This window comes from Gopherus flavomarginatus, chromosome 3, assembly GCF_025201925.1.
Source record: "Gopherus flavomarginatus isolate rGopFla2 chromosome 3, rGopFla2.mat.asm, whole genome shotgun sequence".
Classification (NCBI taxonomy): domain Eukaryota; kingdom Metazoa; phylum Chordata; order Testudines; family Testudinidae; genus Gopherus; species Gopherus flavomarginatus.
In genome coordinates, this window is record NC_066619.1 from 203875808 (window position 1) to 203895903 (window position 20096).

A 20096-nucleotide genomic window follows, 5' to 3' on the forward strand; every position below is an offset into this window, starting at 1 on the left:
CAACAATGTGCTGCAGGTTAGATAATAACCCCAGGGAAAGTCAAGCTTTGACTCAATCTAAAGCAAACCAAATCTAACAGCATTAAGAAAGTGATTGATTTTGTTTTTTTTTAATACTACTATTATACATACAGATATATGAATGGTAAGTTATTTGCACAGCAGATAGCCAGAAATTAATTCAAATGTCAGCTTCTCCCAGATAACCAGGCTGTCAGATCTTTTCTTCCCTTTGATTAGCTATTTGCTTTCCTAATCTCCAGCATGGAGGAAAAATACATTTCAGCAAAAGATTGAAGCCGTAACATTCCCAGACAACATGATTTGACATGCCTCTTCTCTGCATTATGACACAGCAAATAGACATTAAAAACAAAGCCTGAGAACTGTCTGGCTATGGTATAACACCTGATGAGTATGAATGAGTAGCTATAAGCATCTTTTTTTTAAAAAGTAATGCATATTAAAGGCAAGTATAGTGTTGGGTTCCCCCCCCCCCCCGACCCCAATCTTTAAAAACATCTGGTGAGATGTAGTGAAATTAGCAACCTTTGCAATCTCTTCTCTGAGAGGAGAAAGGGAATGGGGGGAGAGGAGGAGCAAAAGAGCATTCTGATCCACTGGGTATTTAGAACTAAATAATAGTGAAATAAAACTAAGCAGTATGGAAAAGATTAGATAGGGAGAAGAGAGAAACCTTACACTCACTTCCCATGAAATCTCCAAAATGGAAGACAATCCCAACCACATGCTTTGTTTAGATTGTGCTCTTCCTAATAAGGCCTGTTCTAAGACATTTCCTAGGAAGTGGATCCAATCTCTCAAAAGCCCTGTCCACTCTATGGCTGGAACTACTTAGGCTACAGCCATGCCTGGCACACCACAACTGTTCCAGCATACCAGTGCAGTACTGGCTGGCATGTTGAGGGGGTGGAACTAAGGTTCCAACCATCCCCTTCTCTTTAGTGTCCATTCCAATCCTCAGGTGCAGGATGCTTAGGTGACAGACACGCAGTGGCCCATGAAAGCTGCTGTCCTTCTGTGTGTAGCGACTCAGGTATGTTCTGTTATTCCCTTATGAAGATGCACAATCCAGGCCACAATCTGGTCCCTTTTGAGTGAGGGTACCCAAACCTGGCCCATACAGTAGGTGAGTTGTATTTGTGGGTATGTGCCAGCCTTGTTGTTGAACCAGTTCCTTCTGATCAACATGTTAATTTGTCCCTCCTCCCCCCACCATCACATCACTATTCTATGTATTTAAAAGGAAGACTGAAATGTATGTAAAGCTGCTTTTTTTTTGGCAGAGATTCATATTTTCCCTAGTTCTGTTGGGGAAAAAAAAGACACCATCAAAACAAACAAAACCAAAATCTGTTCTTAGTATTTAGAACAGATCTTCTAGTCAAGAAATACCCTTCACCATTAACTGCCTGCTGAAATACAGTAAAAAAGTGATGAAGTGGGTATTCACCCATGAAAGCTCATGCTCCAAAACGTCTGTTATTCTATAAGGTGCCACAGACTTCTTTGCTGCTTTTAATAAAAAAGAAGTGAGTGGAAATTACCCTGAAATAGCTACTTTAAGCTTTAACCAAGGAGACTTCTGCTTTCCAGGCTATATTAGACTATGCAAAGAAATGGTCTAGGTCACAGAGTGTAGGCCACCATCTTTGCATGAAGAAGGCAAGGCTTTTGAATGGGATGTGTCCTTGGTAAGTTTTTCTTAGTTTGTCAGTCCACTGGCAACAAGTGCATATCCAGCTGTGTGTAGATGTATATTTAAAAAAAGCATAGAAAATCTGTTCAGATGGCTTAGTGCTATTCCAAGGATTGGCGCTATGAAGCCAGTTTAGATCAGTAACAGTGAGAGGAGCATCCCCTTTTCCATGGATCTGGCCCTTTCCATGTAGCAATATGTTTCAGCTACTTCCATGGTACCATATTCCCCTGTCCTGTGTTTGGGATGCAGGGGCGGGGAGTAGTCAGAGTTTCAGGGCACAATATAGAACATGCACTCACCAGCCCTGTAGGGGATCCATAGTAAAGCTAATACAACCAAAGGTCACATTACCTTTTTTTTGGATCACACTCTGTACTGTGGAAATCTTCATCATGAGTTCCAGGGCCAGCTGCTAGTGTGGGAAACCTTGGCAGCATAGTTCCCATATGGACCTCATTCCCTGTGGTTCAGTGTTCTCCAAGCCAGTGATGAGGCACTTCAGGGCCTTTGAGTGGATGGCTTGAACCTGCTGTAGATCCCAGAATCAACACAATTTCTAGCGTACTCTGTCCCTGCCCCTTTGGTTCTGGGATGATTTGGGGAAAACTGGGTAAAGGAAGCTCATGCAATGTGTCTCAGCACAGGGCTTCCTTCCTTGGAGGAGGGCAGGGCCATGTTCTGGATAAGGAACTGATAATTGCAGTACTTGAGAAATGAATGGCATCTTATTCAAACCAATGGGATTAGTCTTGGAGTGAATTGCTACACAACATGAGTAAGGGTAGCAAAGCATATGGGTCTCGGTTTTTAACTTGGCCAGCCACAGTACCACCTCTTTAAAGTGACATCATGAGCTTGTTTTGTTCACCTTTTGGCAAAGTTTGGGCCAGCTCCTGCATCAATAAAAGTTCAAAGAATGGCAGGCTCACTAGTGATTGTTTATACAACCCCAGCTTTGTCCTATAGGTGGATGGGATCAGCCCTGCTGTGAATAAAGACAAAATGACCAGGAGTATGTCATAGATGAGGCTGCCACCTGCCTTGTTAAGGCTTTGCAGTGATCTTCTGTATTGGGCTGAATTTAAAAGCTTGTATTAAATTCATTTGAAGATTGTTTTTTTTTTAATATGGACTCCTCCAATACAAATGGACGCCTTCTATAGAAAAGCCATCTTCAGCATGGGAGATGTTTGAACATTGTTTCTGCACTTTATGTTCCGACACTTGGCCATAAATGAGTAACATGGCATTAATGCACCAGTTCTACTGAGTTTACTAGAGGACAGGTGTGAGTGCAATGCTTCTAAATGTGTCCTCTCTATTAAATCAACATTTTTTTCCTTATGAATAAATGGTGACCCATGCTCTGTTGTTCCTCTCAACATTGTGCAGGCTGAAAAAGAAGCTTAGTTCTCTCCGGCTTGAGTACTAAACCTGTTAACAATGAAAACTAAACAAATCTGGAAAGGTCACTAAAAGAATTAAGCGTGACATGTTTAAATTACAGCATGTGACTCAATTTTCACTGCCTACAATGTATATGTTTACAGGGCCGCCCTACAACATTTTGGCACCTGAGCCTGGGAGCACAAATGATGCCCCCATTCCCCCTTGCTTGGGCCAAAAAATTGAAAGGTCTCAATTCTGCTTTCTTCCTGTTCTACTCCCCTCATGGTACTGCTCGGCTACCTACCCCAGTAAAGGGGAACTAACAACTTAAAATACCTTGTTCAAAAATGTTAAGTAACACTTAACTTTCAATGCCTGAACATCAAATGTAACTTTTCTTGTCTGCATAGTAAACACTGGCATTTTTATCTGTTTGAATAATCAGAGTGGTGCTTTCCATGCCTTCTTGGTTGCAAAGATTTGAATTGCTTCCTGAAGGTCCACGGTCTGGGCCAGTTCATGCTCTACTGAGATGGTTGCAAGGCCGACCAGCCTTTCCTGTTTCATTGTGGAGCGCAGATGTGTTTTATTAACTTCCGCTTGGAGAAGCCGTATTCCCCACTGGCAACTGTTACAGGAAGTGTTAGAAGTATGTGCAGAGCAACAAAAGCAGTTGGAAAGAGGGTGGTCATCTTATTTGTGCACATATATTCCAGAACAGCCTTTGGAGTTGATTCTGCTGAAATGTATCTTGAAAGGGCTTTCAGTTCATCACCTAAATCACTCACATCAATATCGCACACATCGTCATGTGTCACTGTCTCTAGCGCCCTGCATTGCTGGTTTAGGTCTCCTTCAGGTATAGTGAGGAGTTTTGGAATATCACACAACATCCCAAATATACTGCTGTGTTCCTTGAGCTACATGGAATGTTCTTCAATTGACTGTATTGCATAATCTAGCACTCGGTTAAAGAATTCAACTTTGAATTGTTGTTTGGGGTCTCTATGGGATTATCCCGTGCCTCGTAATCAAAATGTCGTCTTCTTCGGGGACTCTTGTATTCTTGAATGGGTGGGAAAATAGCATCAGTGTGAAATTCCTCTGCCAACTTCTGTGCACTCTTCAGAACGTTTTGAAATCCCTCATCTGACCGGTAAGACTGTAGGTAAGACTTTGCTTTGTTCAGTTGTTCCATTGCTCCAGATATATCAAGGTCAACATCATGGAGTCTCTTGCTTACAACATTTATTTCAAACAATGTCATGCCACCACACTACGCCACACAGAAATTTGAAGTTATGTTTGTTTCTGATGATTCCATTTCCCTCTGCCACTGTTTTCCCACGAACAGTTCCTGTAGTAGCATTATCGTCCATGATGGCAACTATGGCATCATGTGTCTTCCCAATTTGGTGTTTGATAGGCTTTATCATCTCTACTCAACTTTTCCCATCGTGTGGCACTCAGTGGTTTCAGTGTCCGAGAGGATGTTCCCAGATGCTGTTTCAAAATTTGCCATCGATGAGTTGATGCAGAGAAAAATACATAGATCCTTTGAATTACATTAAAAAAGTCAGCGGCCTCACTAGAAGCTGATGCTGCATCACTGACCACCAAATTCAATGAATGAGAACTGCACGGGACAAAAAAAGCTTGAGGGTTTAACTCATGGATCCATGTCTGCACTCTTTTGTTCTTTCCTCTCATGTTGGCACCATTATCGTAGGCCTGACCTCTCATGTCAGCTATCGCAATTCCCATATCTTCCAGCTTTTTAAGAAACACATTTGTCATACCAGCTCCTGTAGTATCATCATTATCAATAAATTCTAGAAAATGCTCTCTGACAGTCACCACTGCAGGGACATTTTCACTAGGTTCTGTTCTTGTTGTTACAAAATAAACCATTAAAGTCATTTGTTCCATGTGGCTGATGTCAGGTGTGCAGTCCAGAATAACATCTTGCTGACTTCAGATCTGCCACAATCTTTTGTTTGACTTTTGTTGGCAGTAACTATATGATCTCATTTTGAATTGTATTTCCACGGTAGTGGTGTGTGTGTGTACATTTCTTGGATGGTGACACTTAGATGCTCCTGGAGCACAGCATCAAACTCGGCCATCAGCTCCACAATTTTAAGGAAATTTCCATTGTTTGGCACATACAGCTAATCTGAAGTGCTAAGCAGTGCTAGGTTTTGGGTAGCAAGCACTCTCACAATGGCAATGAGCCTTTTCAGAACATTTTGCCAGTAAAGAGACTCATCAGTCTTCTCCTGATGTTGATCATCTATGGTGGCCTTTAACCTTGGTCTCATCTCAAGCTCTTTCCACCGATGAAATGCTCTCTGGTGATTTGCTGCCTTCTCATGGCATGCCAGATTTCTAGCCAGATTTTTCCAGTCCTTTGTTCCTGTAGAACCCAGTGTGGCTGGAACATTAGATGGGAAGAGTTTGCAACAAAAACAGTATGCAGCATTCTGGGTTCTTGATTACATAAGCCATGGCCTCTTCACTTTGTCACCATTGGGGATTTCACACCAGTAATGTGTTGGATGTTGTCTTTGGGGAATATGAGGTTTTTTTCACTTCTTGTGGCCCATGCAGTACAAGGAAGTCCCTCAGGCTACTGCTCAAGTGGGTCCACAGTCTTGGATCATCTAGACTTAAGGAACTAAACACAGCAGCAGCTGTTGCTTGCGCCTCCACCACACTCTTCTCTGATCTACACTTTTCTTCAGGAATGTACATAGTTACATCCATTTGAGATGAAGATATGGATGCTGCAGTAGCTGCCAGATCACCTGCACTCTGACTAACTGGAAGATCAGTCATCTCCTCACCACTCACATCCTCACTGGGGCCGGAAGGCTAACTATGAACATTTGTGTCTATGTATCTCAGGAGAACTCCTTCCTGCTTATATAGAAAGAAAAGCTTCCTTTGCTTGCTTGTTTTTTCTGAATGCTGTCCCAGAGGAGCATTTTATTCTTTCATTCATGACTGCTGTTCTGTGCCAGCTATAGTGGCTCTCAACACTCAATTGAAAGTGATAAATAAGCAGGCTGTAGCAGGGCCTGAGTTAGGGAAGATATCAGCATCTTAAAGGCCTAACTGGCTCCTACTACTTCAGTTGACTGCCTGTTCTTCTCAAGTGGGTTCATGGAAGCATCAGGAAACAGCAGGCTCCTTGAGAAGCTGATGTTAATCAGTCCAGGCTCCTGGGGATGCTAGAGAGGTACATTAGAGGCTCCTCCTCCTCTCTCTCCCTGCAGCTCCTGCTGCTTTCTGTTATTCCCTCTCACCTTTTCTCTTGCCTGCCTGTTATGTCTCTTGCGCACTCCCTCCTCCAGCACAGCACTCCACCATCTCTGTGCATCTAGAGCAGAGAGAATACATATGCAAAAGCAGCAAACACAATTTTCTACACTCTGGGTCCTAGTGACATCCCACCTCCCCCCACCTGCCCAGTCTGCCACCTAAGATGGCCGACTCCGTTCGCCTCATGGTACTGCAACAGGTGACAATATCATACATGTTAAAAATCACGGCTGTATATACATTCAAGATTCATCACACTTAAACAGTTAAGGGGATTGTGCAGGGTAGAGCGTCCTTTGTCTGGACAGTCAAAGCTTTTCTGAAGTTCCTATTCAAAGCATCTGCACAGAAGGATGTTTGTTGCCCAAGATCACTTTTTGGTCCTAGTGACCTGCTTTTGGTTTAGGGGTATTCCCAGGTGAAAAGCACAGGGGTTGAGAGAGGAACATATAATAGTATGTTTAAACTGTGAGAGTCTGGAGGCCAAAGACTGCTGTGTCTTGGTGATAAGATAGCAATGTCTCACTTGAGACTTTTGCAAAAGACAGCAAGAGTGGTGTACATTTTATAAATAAACCAATTACCCCAAGAAAATACCCCAACGCTGTGTCACCAGTTTTTCCTTGAATGGTCAACTGGCAAGTTTCCTGCAAGGCCTCAACAGCTGCTACTGCTCAGCAAAGGGGCAGCAATATATTCCTGGTGCACCTACAATATATCAAACCCTAGGATCATTACACAGTGGCAGCAACATGCTAAGTGCTTTACAGAGAAGTACAAAGAAAATCAAATAACTCCTGAGCAAAGTTCCTGGACAAAAAGAACTTACAATCTAATAGCCGAATCCCTCTCCTTAACTTCAGTGGGAGCAAGATGTGGTCTTTAACTACTATACATTGCAGTGGGAGTTGAGAGTGGCTCAGCAGTTTCCAGGAAGTAACTGGCACTTCAAGGAACCTTGTTAGTTGTACAGCCCCCATCCCTCAGAACTTCAGATGACCTCAAAAGGGCAAGTAAGTGCAGGCCAATAAACACGCCTTTCCTAGCTTTATTTAATGTTTTTCTGTGAAGTTTTAGGGTATGCAATGACACCCTTCCCTGGAAATAGAGCACAAAGTTGGTTTCAGACCTCCATTGCAGTCTTCTTCCCCACCCCTGTTCCTGGGCTGGGCAGAACAGTGATTATTATTTTTAACCAAACTGCATTCCATACCTGGGTTATTTTCATACTAGATGTCTCAAATACATCATAAATTGACTTTATTTATAAGATCTGAGAAAATGATGCAAATTACTAAAGTTAAATATTTTCTGTGATGAATCAAACCCTTGAGCTATAGCGCTTTCTGGGTTTTCTGACTCATTCCTTGACATAGATGTTACTTGCTGAATAGCCAGCAATAATACTTATGAGTGCATGGCCTGGATACAGTATATGGATTTACAACTTTGTGGCTGGGCATTTTAAAGGAGGCTAAGCATGTTATGCACCCAACTCCTGTTAGCTTTTAATAGGTGATGGACACTTAGTTTTCTTAGGTTCTTCTGAAAACCACACCATGCAAGTTTTGGGGGTAAAGGTCATAAAGAGACACCATCTAGCAGTATAATTTCAGATAAAGTGTGCTGGATTTTTGTGGGAGAAGGAATAAACACCGCAGGCTCGTCTGTTTGATTTTCCTATTTTATTTCTTTGCCAGGTAAATTCAATTAGACAATTGATTTTTGCACAACCTACAATTTCATTATAAAGGCCTGAGACAAGGTAGAAAACCAACAAAATTATGAGTCATTATAAACCCCTATTACAGATATTCATTGTTCTGCCACTAAACAGCCCATAATACATTTGCACTGCATAGACTATTACCAGTAAATTAGGGCCACGTGAAACTGCTTGGTCATTCGTCAGCTCTGAGTAGCTAACTGAAGAGGCAGAGATCCAAATTCTGCCCTTATTTAGTGTGATGGGATAATGGTAAGGAATCACAGGAAAAGTCACTTTCTTCTGTTCTCATGCTGAACAAGAATAAGGAGAACAGGAGCACAGACAGAAGGGGATAGGAACCTGTGGGGTTGTATAGCAGAGGAAGCATAAGCATAAGAACAGCCATTTCCACACGCAGGGCCAGGTAGGCAGGCAGACCTTCAGAGTCTTAATGCGTGGATGAGACGATGGTGTAGAGAGGAGGGGAAACTTTTGAGATGGGGGGAGCCTATACAGGAGAGATGGGCTCTACCTAAACCAAAGTGGAATCAGACTGCTAGCACTAAACATTAAAAAGGTTGTAGAGCAGTTTTTAAACTAGGAAATGGGGGAAAGCCGACTGCTGCAGAGGAGCATGTGGCTCGAACACAGACTTCTCTTAGGGGACAGTCCGATGATAGGGAATCTCCAGGTTATAGTCAGGAACAGAGGATGGAAGAGGATAATGTAAGAGCCGGGTCAGATGATAAACAGTCACATAAAAAAGAATCTGGCACATCAGAAAAGGACAAATAAACAGGGACAAGTTTTTAAAGTGCTTGTACGCAAATGCTAGAAGTCTAAATAATAAGATGGTTGAACTAGAGTGCCTTGTGATAAAGGAGGATATTGATATAATAGGCATCACAGAAATCTGGTGGACTGAGAGCAATCAATGGGACACAATCATTCCGGGGTACAAAATATATCGGAAGGACAGAACAGGTCGTGTGGGGAGGGAGTGGCACTATATGTGAAAGAAAATGTAGATTCAAATGAAGTAAAAATCTTAAGCGAATCCACATGTTCCATAGAATTGCTATGGATAGAAATGTCATGCTCTAATAAAAATATAACATTAGGGATCTATTATCGACCACCTGACCAGGACGGTAATAGTGATGATGAAATGCTAAGGGAAATCAGAGAGGCTATCAAAATTAATAACCCAATAATAGTGGGGGATTTCAATTATCCCCATATTAACTGGGAACATTTCACTTCAGGATGAAATGCAGAGATAAAATTTCTCGATACTTTAAATGACTGCTTCATGGAGCAGCTGGTATGGGAACCCACAAGGAGAGAGGCAACTCTAGATTTAATCCTGAGTGCAGCGCAGGAGCTGGTCCAAGAGGTAACTATAGCAGGACCGCTTGTAAATAGTGACCATAATACAATAGCATTCAACATCCCTGTGGGGGGAAGAACACCTCAACAGCCCAACACTGTTGCATTTAATTTCAAAAGAGGGAACTATACAAAAATGAGGGGGTTAGTTAAACAAAAGTTAAAAGGTACAGTAACTAAAGTGAAATCCCTGCAAGTTGCATGGGCCCTTTTTAAAGACACCATAATAGAGGCCCAACTTCAGTGTATACCCCAAATTAAGAAACACAGTAAAAGAACTAAAAAAGAGCCACCGTGGCTTAACAACCATGCAGTGAGAGATAAAAAGAAGCAGTGAGAGATAAAAAGACTTCCTTTAAAGAGTGGAAGTCAAATCCTAGTGAGGCAAATGGAAAGGAGCACAAACACTGCCGGCTCAAGTGCAAGAGTATAATAAGAAAAGTCAAAGAGGAGTTTGAAGAAGGGCTAGCCAAAAACTCCAAAGGTAATAACATAATGTTTTCTAAGTACATCAGAAGCAGGAAGCCTGCTAAACAACCAGTGGGGCACCTTGACGATCGAGATACAAAAGGAGCGCTTAAAGATGATAAAGTCATTGCGGAGAAACTAAATGGATTCTTTGCTTCAGTCTTCATGGCTGAGGATGTTAGGGAGATTCCCAAACCTGAGCCAGCTTTTGTAGGTGACAAATCTGAGGAACTATCATAGATTGAAGTGTCACTAGAGGAGGTTTTGGAATTAATTGATAAACTCAACATTAACAAGTCACTGGGACCAGATGGCATTCACCCAAGAGTTCTGAAAGAACTCAAATGTGAAGCTGTGGAACTATTAACTAAGGTTTGTAACCTGTCCTTTAAATCGGCTTCTGTACCCAATGACTGGAAGTTAGCTAATGTAACACCAATATTTAAAAAGGGCTCTAGAGGTGATCTCGGCAATTACAGACCGATAAGTCTAGCGTCGGTACTGGACAAATTATTCGAAACAATAGTTAAGAATAAAATTGTCAGACACATAGAAAAACATAAACTGTTGAGCAATAGTCAACATGGTTTCTGTAAAGGGAAATCGTGTCTTACTAATCTAGAGTTCTTTGAAGGGGTCAACAAACATGTGGACAAGGGGGATCCAGTGGACATAGTGTACTTAGATTTCCAGAAAGCCTTTGACAAAGTCCCTCACCAAAGGTTCTTACGTAAATTAAGCTGTCATGGGATAAAAGGGAAGGTCCTTTCATGGACTGAGAACTGGTTAAAAGACAGGAAACAAAGGGTAGGAATTAATGATAAATTCTTAGAATGGAGAGGGGTAACTAGTGGTGTTCCCCAAGGGTCAGTTCTAGGACCAATTCTATTCAATTGATTCATAAATGATCTGGAGAAAGGGGTAAACGGTGAGGTGACAAAGTTTGCAGATGATACTAAACTACTCAAGATAGTTAAGACCAAAGCAGATTGTGAAGAACTTCAAGAAGATCTCACAAAACTAAGTGATTGGGCAACAAAATGGCAAATGAAATTTAATGTGGATAAATGTAAAGTAATGCACATTGGAAAAAATAACCCCAACTATACATACAATATGATGGGGGCTAATTTAGCTACAATGAGTCAGGAAAAAGATCTTGGCGTCGTCATGGATAGTTCTCTGAAGATGTCCACGCAGAGGCAGTCAAAAAAGCAAACAGGATGTTAGGAATCATTAAAAAGGGGATAGAGAATAAGACTGAGAATATATTATTTCCCTTATATAAATCCATGGTACGCCCACATCTCAAATACTGTGTACAGATGTGGTCTCCTCACCTCAAAAAAGAGATTCTAGCACTAGAAAAGGTTCAGAAAAGGGCAACTAAAATGATTAGGGGTTTGGAGAGGGTCCCATATGAGAAAAGATTAAAGAGGCTAGGCCTCTTCAGCTTGGAAAAGAGGAGACTAAGGGGGGATATGATAGAGGTATATAAAATCATGAGTGATGTGGAGAAAGTGGATAAGGAAAAGTTATTTACTTATTCCCATAATACAAGAACTAGGGGTCACCAAATGAAATTAATAGGTAGCAGGTTTAAAACAAATAAATGGAAGTTCTTCTTCACACAGTGCACAGTCAACTTGTGGAACTCCTTACCTGAGGAGGTTGTGAAGGCTGGGACTATAACAATGTTTAAAAGGGAACTGGATAAATTCATGGTGGCTAAGTCCATAAATGGCTATTAGCCAGGAAGAATAAAGAATGGTGTCCCTAGCCTCTGTTCATCAGAGGATGGAGATGGATGGCAGGAGAGAGATCACTTGATCATTGCCTATTAGCTTCACTCCCTCTGGGGCACCTGGCATTGGCCACTGTCGGTAGACAGACACTGGGCTAGATGGACCTTTGGTCTGACCCGGTATGGCCGTTCTTATGTTCTTATGTTCATACTGGGTCAGAACAAAGGTCTATCTAGCCTATAATCCTTTCTTCCGACAATGGCTAATGCCAGGTACCCTAGAGGGAATGAACAGAACAGGTAATCATCAAGTATTCCATCCTTTCTCGCCCATTCCAGGCTTCTGGCAAACAGAGGCTAGGGATACCATCCCTGCCCATCCTAATAGCCATTGATGGACTTATCCATGAACTTATCTAGTTCTTTTTTGAACCCTGTTATCTTGCCAGAGGATGTTGTGAAGGCCAAGGAGTTCCACAGATTGACTGCATTGTGTGAAGAAATACTTACTTTTCTTTATTCTTAAATATGCTGCCTTTTAATTTCATTTGGTGACCCCTAGTTCTTGTGTTATGAGGAGGAATAAATAACACTTCCTTATTTACTTCCTCTACATTCTCCACACCAGTCATGACTTTATAGACCTCTATCATATCCCCCCTTAGTCATCTTTTCTAAACTGAAATGTCCCAGTCTTATTAATCTCTCCATTCCATACCCCTAATCATTTTGTTGCCCTTTTCTGAAGCTTTCCCAATTCCAATACATATTTTTTGAGATGGGGTGAGAGCAGGGTGAAATTTTTCAGATGAACAGTTTATTTGCCCCCCAAAAATGCAGATTTGGCCAAAGGAATTTTAGGGGGATGGAGTTCTCCCTCACAGTCTTTATCCCAGTGCTTAGGTCATGGTCCTGATATGTGAGAGACTCTGCTTCAAACCTCTGCTCTGGAGCAGCAACTGGAACAATTAGCTTCCCCCACATCCCAGGAGAGTACCCTACCACCGCTGATGGGCTATTCTGGGGTGGGTCTCTCAATCCTTCCTCTTGAAGCTGTCTCACCATGTATAAAAATACATGAATAGCCATTGGGCCAGACAGAGAGCAATAGAGAGAATGACTATATCCAATGGTTGGAGCACTCTCCTGGGAAGAAGGAGACCTGGGTTCCAGTCCCTGCTCTACAGCAGGAATTCAAACTTGGGTCCCCCACATTCTAAGACAAGGCCCTGACCACTGGGCTAAGGGAGAAACCCTACTGCCTCAGCTGTGAATTGAGACCTTCCTTACCTTTTTTAAAAAAATGACAGGAAACAAAATGTTTCATTTGACCCAAATGGAAATTTTTCCTAATTTTTCAATTCACCAAAAATTAAAAAAAAAAAGTTTTCAGTTTGACCCAAACCAACCCCTACCCTCTTGACTCCAAGAACTGCCAGCAAACCAAAAATTCAGTGATCAGCGCAGTGCCAGGGGCAGAAGACAGAGGGTTGAATAGGAACGAGAGGATAGGAAGAAAGAGAGGTGGGAACAAGGGCAATAGCTGGGGGAGAGGGAGAGCAGGAACCATGGAATGGGGGAGGCTGTGGGAGGGCATGGTCAGGAGCTAGGGAGGGGGACATAGAATTGAAAGAGACAGTGGGGATGGGGCAGAGCAGGAGTTGGGAAAGGGGGGAATACAATCAGAAGGGTCTAACTATTAGGCCACTCTCCCCTACAAAACCTGCAATTGAACCCCTTATTCCTGAATCTCAGTACTGACATCTACTGGCAGGGTATACATCTCTATCCCTCTCTAGTGGCAGGTTTGCAGACACAGTAACAGCCTTCGGAACAAAACATTAGGTTTGTTCTTTCAAAAGTTTACAAGTGAACATTGACTTAATAGAGCTTTGAAACTTTACTATGAAGAAAAATGCTGCTTTCCCTTTATTTATTTTTTTAGCATATTACATTTAATACAGTACTGTACTATATTTTCTTTCTTTCTTTTTTTGGGGGGTGGGGTGGGGTGGGGAGGGCGGCTCTGCTTCTGCCTGATTGTGTACTTCTGGTTCCAAGTGAGGCATGTGGTTGACTGGTCAGTTCACAACTCTGGTGTTCATAACTCTGAGGTTCTACTGTACTCCGTCAGCTCAAGTGGTAGAGGATCCTAGCCAAGCTGCTGACTGATATGAAGGGTCAAAAACGGTTCCACATGATGAAATTGTTTTTTCCTAGTGTTTAAGATTTCTTTTTAAAACTTTTGAAATTATATAATAAAACCTACAAAAAACTCTCAAACAAACATTAATTTGGAACAGTCAAGCACTCAAAAGTTAGGAAATGCCAGAGTTAAGATTGGTTGTGTATTACACAGGACAGATAATCCTCTGGGAATGAATTGTGAAGGAGATACCTGCATTTTTTATTGCAGGAGTTGGAAGGTGTGTGACGAATAAGGCAGGGAATTGCAAGAAGAGAAAGAATTGATCATGTGGCTAAGGCAGTTGAACGCTACTCTGGAGAATTTGATTATACCCTTGCCTCTGCACAAAATTCCTGTGTGATGCTAGGCAAGTCATGTAAACTAACATTTTCACAGTTGGCCACTGTGTGTTCCTTGTTTTCTGGGTACCCAACTTGAGATGTCTAGGATCTGACTTGCAGAAATACTGAGAACTCTCAGCTGCAGCTGAGGTCAATGGGAGCTGTGCTTGCAACATAAAGTGTTATTAAATGCTGAATATTCTGAGTGCTAAATATGATCTTTTCAAAGTTAGTGGACACTTTTGACTTTAATCTCTGTGCCTCAATACTTGTCTACACAAAGAAATCATTTTTATTCCAGAAAAGTGTGTCCACAGAAGAAGTTATTTCAATCAATTCCTCCACATAAACAAGTCCTTAGCTCCCCAATGGTAAAATGGGGATCGACCCTATAACTGCACCTCACAGGGGCATTGTGAAGAGACATTTATTAACGTTTGTAAAGTGCTAGAATTAGAGCACAATTAAAAAGTTGATTAGGATAGTGTGCAGTAAAGAATGCATGAGGCCACACATCAAATGATAGAGAAATATTGAAAAGTTATCCATTAATTAAGCATTATCCATTCTGTGCACTGAATGAGTCAGGGATCCTGTGGAAAAAATAGTCTTTAATTACATAATCTCTTCCTATCTTAATACATATATTCAAGGGAGGTTGAATTAACGTCACACAGGAAATCCCTGAATTAAGGTTGCCCAACTTTTGAGTGCTTCACTTTGCAACCTTAGAATTCTTAGAATGTAGTATTTTCGTATGTTATACTTTGAAAGGACTGTATTGGAAAACAAAGTGCTCAGTTCCACAGCTGTTCAGTGCGTTCAACTCCTGTTAAATTTTATCACAGTTTGCAGACAAACAGGCTACAGAATCAAGCCTTTAGCAAGCTGAGTGGTTTATGAGCTGGTTGGTGAGTGTAAACTGGTGGGCTTTAGCTGGAATCTCTGTGTATTGTTAGCAATCTGAAATTGGTACCCTTGAAGGTCTACCAGTTATTCCCATTCGCTTCCAATAGCTTCATAATCTTCCAAGGAAAATATACCTGACCGGTGTGTACATACAGTTAAAGCTGTACCCTATTTTAGGTTGAAAAATATATAGAGAATCAGATAGTTCATACTGAATCTCGTAAGAGGGAATAGGAAAAAATGGGTTTAGACAGGCAGATAGACAGACACACACACACTCTCTCTCTCTCTCTCTCTCTCTCTCTCTCTCTCTCTCTATTTTGTTACAAATCTAAGTGACTGGATACTTTACTCATATAACTTTTTCCTGGGCTTTAAATTTTGTGCAGTGACTAGATACTATGGTGACAGGCATTATGTGAAAAATCTTAGATAAGACAAATTTGTTTTCTCAAGGTCACACTTTCAGGGAATGCTGTGCGTGTGTGTGTGTGTTTTAAACAGGTCTACCAGTGTTACATATAAAGCTCCATTTCGCAAACCTCACTCATGTATGAATAAGAATTTTAGGGATTTGGACCCAATTTGCATGCTACAGAGCACTCCTTACTTTTAAAGGTTAGTGCGCCAAGGTAGATTTTTTTTTTCCTTCCTTTTTTCTTCTTCTCCAGTTTGTTGGCAGTCCTAAGCCAAACATTTTTTGGGTTGAGCAGGAAAAAAAATGTTAAAAAAATTGGCGAATTCAAAAGTTGGAAAAAATTCAATCCCTAAAAGTTTTATGCAGCTTTTGAGTGTTAACAGATTATTTTTAATATAATGAAAGAAAAAATAGAAATGGTTCATTCTGAAAATGTCAAAATTAAATGTTTCAGATTTTTGAATTTTTTAAAAAGTTTTCCAGCCCAAAAACAGTTTGGCAAAATTGATGTGAATTTGCTCAGTGTTTTGAGTGACTTAAATTTGCATTTTTTGCTGTAAAGTTTTTTTGGTCAAAAAATTTCACTCAGCTCTGATGGGTGTAATAGTTTTCCAATCTTAAAGTAAATTTAGTGTAAGTGAAAGAAAAAATTGTCTTGAACAAGGCACAGTGGGAGCAGGCATTATGCAAACTTCCTTACTCATCTCTGCCAATGTATCTCAGGTCTGATCCTGCACTCCTGATGATCTGATTCTGGGCATTTTCTGTACAAAGTCTGCCAACCGTGGTGGTTCTGTGATACTGACAAATCAAATTCTGCTGTAACTCCGTTCATTTCTGTGAAATTACACCAATGGTCTATACACAGAAACCAAGGACAAACTACCAAATTCATTTTTTAGCATTTTAATCTGGGGCCAAATTCACTGCTGATATAAGCAGGTAAATTCCACTGACTTCCAAAGACCATCAGTCCTGGAAAGTGAAGTCCTCTCTCTGTCTGTACAGTAAGAATGCAATGGGCAGTAAATGTTTAAACTTTCCCACACTAGCTCAGTGCAGACCTGATAGAACCACCATGGCTGATTCAGTCTTTAGCCTCTTTACTGAGACTGCTGTGTCAACTCTGGTAGTTTGTGAGATGGATGGTGCATGTTGCACGTAAATGCACAATCATATTGTTGTTGCCCTGATCCTGCCCTCCTCCTTTGTTAGTTGACGTTTGTCATATCATGACAAATTATTTAAAGGTCTTCAGCAGAGTCTCTTTGTTTTGGTGTCTAGTACAGTTTGGCATTATTCTAAATAAAAATAAATAAAACAATAGGAACTGGACTGATTTCATGTAAGTCAGTCAGTCATTTCATACAAGCCACTCCACAAGTAACATTAATATTTTGTTCTGTGTTTGGAAAATTATTTACAGACAGAACAAAAAGATGGCCCATACCACAAAGAGTTTACAATCTCATCTATATTATGTTTCCTTTCACCAGTAAATATTTAACACATGAAATCACTTAAATTAACAGAATGCACTTCTTTGATTTCTGAAGCATCATATTTCAAGAAATCTGTTGAAGGTTTCCACTACATTGCATGCTGAATTCCTCATTAAAAATACCTCTCTCTGTTAGCATAAACTTTATAAATCATTTACATTTAAAGCACTCATTTTTTTTCTTTTATGTTCTCCTGTAAATTAACATTGAAAGATATAATGGTTATAAAAATGTTACACTCCTTAATTAATCTAACCAAAAAAATCAGTAAAGCCCTGTGATAAATGGATGGAGAGGGGGACGCTCAGCCAGCCAGTATCTATAAAATCCCTCTTAGTAGCTGTTCTCTAATTACTCTAGCTGTAAAGGGTTAATAAGTCTCACTGCTCTGCATAGGTAAACGGAAGTGAGTGGGCATCTGGCCAAAAGAGCCAATGGGAAGGCTATAACTTTCTAAAATTAAAACAAGACTCCCCTTTTGTCTGTCTGTCTCTGTTATTCTCGGGGAGAGGCAGACATGAAGCTGTGAGAAGCTTGGCCCACGTATAAAGAGATATCAGTACCATACCTAGAACTACTCATCAAAAACTCCGGATATGTAAGTAGATCAGGAAACGTCTAGGAAGTCATGATTAGATTTATCCCTTTTATTTCTTTATGGCTTGTGGATTCGTCTGTGTTAACCCCAGGTGCTCTTGTTTTGCTTGTAAACTTTAAGCTGGACCTCAAGAGAGCTATTCTTGGTGCTTAATTGTTGTAATTTTTTTTTAATCTAGCAAATGCCTAAGTCCAGATATATTTTCTTTTTTATATTATTATTAATGAAATTTACCTTTAAGACCAAAATCGGATTTTTGTGTCCTAAGAGGTTGTGCAATGGCTAATTTCCTTTGTTTTCTTCTTAGCTCTTCCCCGGAGGGTGTGTCTGTGAAAAGATACCCTGACAGGAAGGAATTCCCAAGTGCGCCTTCTTGGGTGGTGGCAGCATCTACAAATCCAAGGTCAGATAAAAGCAGTAACCTTGAGAGTTTAATACAAGCCCAAAGTGGCAAGTATTAATTTTTAGAATCCTTGTGGGCCCCCACCTTCTGCACTTAAAGTGCTAGAGTGGGTAATCTGCCATGACAAGACAAGAACTATTTTCTGTTTCCACATGACTTAGCTTTGCCTTCCAGTGGGGTAATGTACAGTCAAATGCTTGAAAAAGTTTATAACATTTTGTTGCCTTAATCTAGCAGTTTTTAGTCCGGCAAAATTCCCCCCCCCATCTTCATTTGGGAATTTTGCCTGAGTGAAAACTGGATTGGGCCCGTTATCTAGCAACCAGGGTGTGGGATAATTCATGATACTTTATTTAAATAGTTTTAAAATCTGAGATCCCATTTTAAGCATTATGGATAACATTTTCAGAAGCAATTACACCCCATTTACAAATATAGTCTACATACAAGGGGTGCAGAAGTCAAAAGCAATGGCTCATACATCACCCCAAATTGAGGCCAAACCCTTCCTCACGCTGGCCATCAGTTATTCCTATTTGAGTGAACATTGTCATCAGTAATATCTGAGGGACTATCTGTGTGAATAACTGCTGAGAATAAGAGTGTTGTGATCTGACCGAAATTAATTACATAGTTTATTTAAACGCAGGCTTTTTTGTGCACTTTCAATTGTTTTTGGGTTTTCAGGACCAGTCTTCTCTATGATTGTCATAACATATTCCCAGATTTGGACCTTAGCGTTCAAAATATGGGGGTTAGCATGAAAACCTCCAAGCTTAGTTACCAGCTTGGACCTGGTAAAGCTGCCACCACCCAAAAAATTAGAGTGTTTTGGGGCACTCTAGTCCCCCCAACAACCTTCCCTGGGACCCCAAGACCCAAATTCCTTGAGTCTTACAACAAAGGGGAATAAACCATTTCCCTTCCCCTTCTCCCTTCCAGGTGTTCCCTCCCTGGGTTCCTGGAGAGATACACAGAAGCAAGTTCCGTGAATCTAAACAGAGGGACTCCACCCTCTCTGTTTCCAGTCCTGGAAAACACAAGTACCGAGATATCTAATCTCTCTTTCCCCTTACCCAGAGGGCATGCAAAGTCAGGCTTAGTAAATCTAACATACAGAGATTTTCACCCCTGACTTCTTCCTCCCACCAATTCCCTGGTGAGTTGCAAACTCAATTCCACTAAAGAAAAACTCCAACAGGTCTTAAAAAGAAAGCTTTATATAAAAAGAAAAAAATACATAAAAATGGTCTTTCTGTATTAAGGTGACAAATACAGGGTCAATTGCTTAAAGGAAATATGAATAAACAGCCTTATTCAAAAAGAATACAATTCAAAACACTCCAGCAACTACACACATGTAAAATACAAAAGAAAAAACAAACAAACAAACAAACAAACAAACAATCTCTTTGTACTTACAACTGGGAAACAGAAGATTAGAAAGCCAGGAGACAGAAAAATCACTCTCATAGCCGAGAGGGTCAGACACAAGACAAAGAACAAAAAACTCACACACAAACTTCCCTCCACCCAGATTTGAAAAAGGTCTTGTTTCCTGATTGGTCCTCTGGTCAGGTGTTTCAGGTTACTGGTGTTACCCCTTTACAGGTAAAAGAACATTAACCCTTAGCTATCTGTTTATGACAATGATGAGTGCCATTGAAGTCACAGATATTAAGATGTACCCAGCAAGAGTAAGAGGATCAGAACCTGTTGCTATAGCAGTGGTAGTATTTACTTGGTGCAGAAATACAGTTTATGCTACGAATTCACAAATAAAATGAGCCTTATCAAGTAACTGCTGCACCATGAGTGTAACCTGGATAATACTGTAAGCATGCAAGGGACTTTCCTTTGCTTCAGTGAGACAGTGAAATTCTGAGATATTTACAGAAGCATCTGGTCTTCCCTCAGGCAAAACTGAGGCAGGACGGAGTTTGCTGGGATAGCTTTTTTAAAAGCTGAGACTCATTAAACAGGTACAGCACA